The sequence below is a fragment of the Leptodactylus fuscus genome, unplaced genomic scaffold (genome assembly GCF_031893055.1).
Source record: "Leptodactylus fuscus isolate aLepFus1 unplaced genomic scaffold, aLepFus1.hap2 HAP2_SCAFFOLD_650, whole genome shotgun sequence".
NCBI classification, from domain to species: Eukaryota; Metazoa; Chordata; class Amphibia; order Anura; family Leptodactylidae; genus Leptodactylus; species Leptodactylus fuscus.
The window spans coordinates 8,407-15,216 of record NW_027440683.1 but is presented as its reverse complement, the minus strand read 5'-3'; positions in this window follow the sequence as shown (position 1 = coordinate 15,216).

Sequence of the window (6,810 nt, the reverse complement as noted above, 5' to 3'; positions counted from 1 at the left end):
GTATTATGTCCCATAGTGGCCCCTGCACACAGTATTATATCCCATAGTGGCCCCTGCACACAGTATTATGTCCCATAGTGGCCCCTGCACACAGTATTATGTCCCATAGTGGCCCCTGCACACAGTATTATGTCCCATAGTGACCCCTGCACACAGTATTATGTCCCATAGTGACCCCTGCACACAGTATTATGTCCCATAGTGACCCCTGCACACAGTATTATGTCCCATAGTGGCCTCTGCACACAGTATTATGTCCCATAGTGGCCCCTGCACACAGTATTATGTCCCATAGTGGCCCCTGCACACAGTATTATGTCCCATAGTGGCCCCTGCACACAGTATTATGTCCCATAGTGGCCTCTGCACACAGTATTATGTCCCATAGTGGCCCCTGCACACAGTATTATGTCCCATAGTGACCCCTGCACACAGTATTATGTCCCATAGTGACCCCTGCACACAGTATTATCCCCCATAGTGGCCCCTGCACACAGTATTATGTCCCATAGTAGCCCCTGCACACAGTATTATCCCCCATAGTGGCCCCTGCACACAGTATTATGTCCCATAGTGGCCCCTGCACACAGTATTATGTCCCATAGTGGCCCCTGCACACAGTATTATCCCCCATAGTGACCCCTGCACACAGTATTATGTCCCATAGTGGCCCCTGCACACAGTATTATGTCCCATAGTGGCCCCTGCACACAGTATTATATCCCATAGTGGCCCCTGCACACAGTATTATGTCCCATAGTGGCCCCTGCACACAGTATTATGTCCCATAGTGGCCCCTGCACACAGTATTATGTCCCATAGTGGCCCCTGCACACAGTATTATGTCCCATAGTGGCCCCTGCACACAGTATTATATCCCATAGTGGCCCCTGCACAAAGTATTATGTCCCATAGTGGCCCCTGCACACAGTATTATATCCCATAGTGGCCCCTGCACACAGTATTATGTCCCATAGTGGCCCCTGCACACAGTATTATGTCCCATAGTGGCCCCTGCACACAGTATTATGTCCCATAGTGGCCCCTGCACACAGTATTATACCCCATAGTGACCCCTGCACACAGTATTATGTCCCATAGTGACCCCTGCACACAGTATTATCCCCCATAGTGGCCCCTGCACACAGTATTATATCCCATAGTGGCCCCTGCACACAGTATTATGTCCCATAGTGGCCCCTGCACACAGTATTATCCCCCATAGTGACCCCTGCACACAGTATTATGTCCCATAGTGGCCCCTGCACACAGTATTATGTCCCATAGTGGCCCCTGCACACAGTATTATGTCCCATAGTGGCCCCTGCACACAGTATTATATCCCATAGTGGCCCCTGCACACAGTATTATGTCCCATAGTGGCCCCTGCACACAGTATTATGTCCCATAGTGGCCCCTGCACACAGTATTATGTCCCATAGTGGCCCCTGCACACAGTATTATATCCCATAGTGGCCCCTGCACAAAGTATTATGTCCCATAGTGGCCCCTGCACACAGTATTATATCCCATAGTGGCCCCTGCACACAGTATTATGTCCCATAGTGGCCCCTGCACACAGTATTATGTCCCATAGTGGCCCCTGCACACAGTATTATCCCCCATAGTGGCCCCTGCACACAGTATTATCCCCCATAGTGGCCCCTGCACACAGTATTATGTCCCATAGTGGCCCCTGCACACAGTATTATCCCCCATAGTGGCCCCTGCACACAGTATTATCCCCCATAGTGGCCCCTGCACACAGTATTATGTCCCATAGTGGCCCCTGCACACAGTATTATATCCCATAGTGGCCCCTGCACAAAGTATTATATCCCATAGTGACCCCTGCACACAGTATTATATCCCATAGTGGCCCCTGCACACAGTATTATCCCCCATAGTGGCCCCTGCACACAGTATTATGTCCCATAGTGGCCCCTGCACACAGTATTATGTCCCATAGTGACCCCTGCACACAGTATTATGTCCCATAGTGGCCCCTGCACACAGTATTATATCCCATAGTGGCCCCTGCACACAGTATTATGTCCCATAGTGGCCCATGCACACAGTATTATGTCCCATAGTGGCCCCTGCACACAGTATTATATCCCATAGTGGGCCCTGCACACAGTATTATACCCCATAGTGGCCCCTGCACACAGTATTATGTCCCATAGTGGCCCCTGCACACAGTATTATACCCCATAGTGGCCCCTGCACACAGTATTATGTCCCATAGTGGCTCCTGCACACAGTATTATGTCCCATAGTGGCCCCTGCACACAGTATTATCCCCCATAGTGGCCCCTGCACACAGTATTATGTCCCATAGTGGCCCCTGCACACAGTATTATCCCCCATAGTGACCCCTGCACACAGTATTATGTCCCATAGTGGTCCCTGCACACAGTATTATCCCCCATAGTGACCCCTGCACACAGTATTATGTCCCATAGTGGCCCCTGTACACAGTATTATGTCCCATAGTGGCCCCTGCACACAGTATTATGTCCATAGTGGCCCCTGCACACAGTATTATATCCCATAGTGGCCCCTGCACAAAGTATTATGTCCCATAGTGACCCCTGCACACAGTATTATATCCCATAGTGGCCCCTGCACACAGTATTATCCCCCATAGTGACCCCTGCACACAGTATTATGTCCCATAGTGGCCCCTGCACACAGTATTATGTCCCATAGTGGCCCCTGTACACAGTGTTATGTCCCATAGTGGCCCCTGCACACAGTATTATCCCCCATAGTGGCCCCTGCACACAGTATTATGTCCCATAGTGGCCCCTGCACACAGTATTATGTCCATAGTGGCCCCTGCACACAGTATTATCCCCCATAGTGGCCCCTGCACACAGTATTATCCCCCATAGTGACCCCTGCACACAGTATTATGTCCCATAGTGGCCCCTGCACACAGTATTATGTCCCATAGTGGCCCCTGCATACAGTATTATATCCCATAGTGGCCCCTGCGCACAGTATTATGTCCCATAGTGACCCCTGCACACAGTATTATGTCCCTTAGTGACCCCTGCACACAGTATTATGTCCCATAGTGGCCCCTGCACACAGTATTATATCCCATAGTGGCCCCTGCACACAGTATTATATCCCATAGTGGCCCCTGCACAAAGTATTATGTCCCATAGTGACCCCTGCACACAGTATTATATCCCATAGTGGCCCCTGCACACAGTATTATCCCCCATAGTGGCCCCTGCACACAGTATTATGTCCCATAGTGGCCCCTGCACACAGTATTATACCCCATAGTGGCCCCTGCACACAGTATTATCCCCCATAGTGACCCCTGCACACAGTATTATGTCCCATAGTGGCCCCTGCACACAGTATTATATCCCATAGTGGCCCCTGCACAAAGTATTATGTCCCATAGTGACCCCTGCACACAGTATTATATCCCATAGTGGCCCCTGCACACAGTATTATCCCCCATAGTGGCCCCTGCACACAGTATTATGTCCCATAGTGGCCCCTGCACACAGTATTATACCCCATAGTGGCCCCTGCACACAGTATTATCCCCCATAGTGACCCCTGCACACAGTATTATCCCCCATAGTGGCCCCTGCATACAGTATTATGTCCCATAGTGGCCCCTGCGCACAGTATTATCCCCCATAGTGACCCCTGCACACAGTATTATGTCCCATAGTGGCCCCTGCACACAGTATTATGTCCCATAGTGGCCCCTGTACACAGTGTTATGTCCCATAGTGGCCCCTGCACACAGTATTATCCCCCATAGTGGCCCCTGCACACAGTATTATGTCCCATAGTGGCCCCTGCACACAGTATTATGTCCATAGTGGCCCCTGCACACAGTATTATCCCCCATAGTGACCCCTGCACACAGTATTATCCCCCATAGTGGCCCCTGCGCACAGTATTATGTCCCATAGTGGCCCCTGCACACAGTATTATGTCCCATAGTGGCCCCTGCACACAGTATTATCCCCCATAGTGGCCCCTGTACAAAGTGTAATGTCCCATAGTGACCCCTGCACACAGTATTATCCCCCATAGTGACCCCTGCACACAGTATTATGTCCCATAGTGGCCCCTGCACACAGTATTATCCCCCATAGTGGCCCCTGCACACAGTATTATCCCCCATAGTGGCCCCTGTACAAAGTGTAATGTCCCATAGTGACCCCTGCACACAGTATTATCCCCCATAGTGACCCCTGCACACAGTATTATGTCCCATAGTGGCCCCTGCACACAGTATTATGTCCCATAGTGGCCCCTGCACACAGTATTATCCCCCATAGTGGCCCCTGCACACAGTATTATGTCCCATAGTGGCCCCTGCACACAGTATTATGTCCCATAGTGGCCCCTGCACACAGTATTATCCCCCATAGCGGCCCCTGCACACATTATTATGTCCCATAGTGACCCCTGCACACAGTATTATCCCCCATAGTGACCCCTGCACACAGTATTATCCCCCATAGTGGCCCCTGCGCACACAGTATTATCCCCCATAGTGACCCCTGCACACAGTATTATCCCCCATAGTGGCCCCTGCACACAGTATTATCCCCCATAGTGACCCCTGCACACAGTATTATCCCCCATAGTGGCCCCTGCACACAGTATTATGTCCCATAGTGGTCCCTGCACACAGTATTATCCCCCATAGTGACCCCTGCACACAGTATTATCCCCCATAGTGGCCCCTGCACACAGTATTATGTCCCATAGTGACCCCTGCACACAGTATTATCCCCCATAGTGACCCCTGCACACAGTATTATGTCCCATAGTGGCCCCTGCACACAGTATTATGTCCCATAGTGACCCCTGCACACAGTATTATCCCCCATAGTGGCCCCTGCACACAGTATTATGTCCCATAGTGGCCCCTGCACACAGTATTATGTCCCATAGTGGCCCCTGCACACAGTATTATCCCCCATAGTGGCCCCTGCACACAGTATTATACCCCATAGTGGCCCCTGCACACAGTATTATGTCCCATAGTGACCCCTGCACACAGTATTATCCCCCATAGTGACCCCTGCACACAGTATTATGTCCCATAGTGGCCCCTGCACACAGTATTATGTCCCATAGTGACCCCTGCACACAGTATTATGTCCCATAGTGGCCCCTGCACACAGTATTATGTCCCATAGTGACCCCTGCACACAGTATTATGTCCCATAGTGGCCCCTGCACACAGTATTATGTCCCATAGTGGCCCCTGCACACAGTATTATGTCCCATAGTGGCCACTGCACACAGTATTATCCCCCATAGTGGCCCCTGCACACAGTATTTTCCCCCATAGTGCCCCCTGCACACAGTATTATGTCCCATAGTGGCCCCTGCACACAGTATTATGTCCCATAGTGGCCCCTGCACACAGTATTATGTCCCATAGTGACCCCTGCACACAGTATTATGTCCCATAGTGACCCCTGCACACAGTATTATGTCCCATAGTGACCCCTGCACACAGTATTATGTCCCATAGTGGCCCCTGCACACAGTATTATCCCCCATAGTGGCCCCTGCACACAGTATTATATCCCATAGTGGCCCCTGCACAAAGTATTATGTCCCATAGTGACCCCTGCACACAGTATTATGTCCCATAGTGGCCCCTGCACACAGTATTATGTCCATAGTGGCCCCTGCACACAGTATTATATCCCATAGTGGCCCCTGCACAAAGTATTATGTCCCATAGTGACCCCTGCACACAGTATTATATCCCATAGTGGCCCCTGCACACAGTATTATCCCCCATAGTGACCCCTGCACACAGTATTATGTCCCATAGTGGCCCCTGCACACAGTATTATGTCCCATAGTGGCCCCTGTACACAGTGTTATGTCCCATAGTGGCCCCTGCACACAGTATTATCCCCCATAGTGGCCCCTGCACACAGTATTATGTCCCATAGTGGCCCCTGCACACAGTATTATGTCCATAGTGGCCCCTGCACACAGTATTATCCCCCATAGTGGCCCCTGCACACAGTATTATCCCCATAGTGACCCCTGCACACAGTATTATGTCCCATAGTGGCCCCTGCACACAGTATTATGTCCCATAGTGGCCCCTGCATACAGTATTATATCCCATAGTGGCCCCTGCGCACAGTATTATGTCCCATAGTGACCCCTGCACACAGTATTATGTCCCATAGTGGCCCCTGCACACAGTATTATATCCCATAGTGGCCCCTGCACACAGTATTATATCCCATAGTGGCCCCTGCACAAAGTATTATGTCCCATAGTGACCCCTGCACACAGTATTATATCCCATAGTGGCCCCTGCACACAGTATTATCCCCCATAGTGGCCCCTGCACACAGTATTATGTCCCATAGTGGCCCCTGCACACAGTATTATACCCCATAGTGGCCCCTGCACACAGTATTATCCCCCATAGTGACCCCTGCACACAGTATTATGTCCCATAGTGGCCCCTGCACACAGTATTATATCCCATAGTGGCCCCTGCACAAAGTATTATGTCCCATAGTGACCCCTGCACACAGTATTATATCCCATAGTGGCCCCTGCACACAGTATTATCCCCCATAGTGGCCCCTGCACACAGTATTATGTCCCATAGTGGCCCCTGCACACAGTATTATACCCCATAGTGGCCCCTGCACACAGTATTATCCCCCATAGTGACCCCTGCACACAGTATTATCCCCCATAGTGGCCCCTGCATACAGTATTATGTCCCATAGTGGCCCCTGCGCACAGTATTATCCCCCATAGTGACCCCTG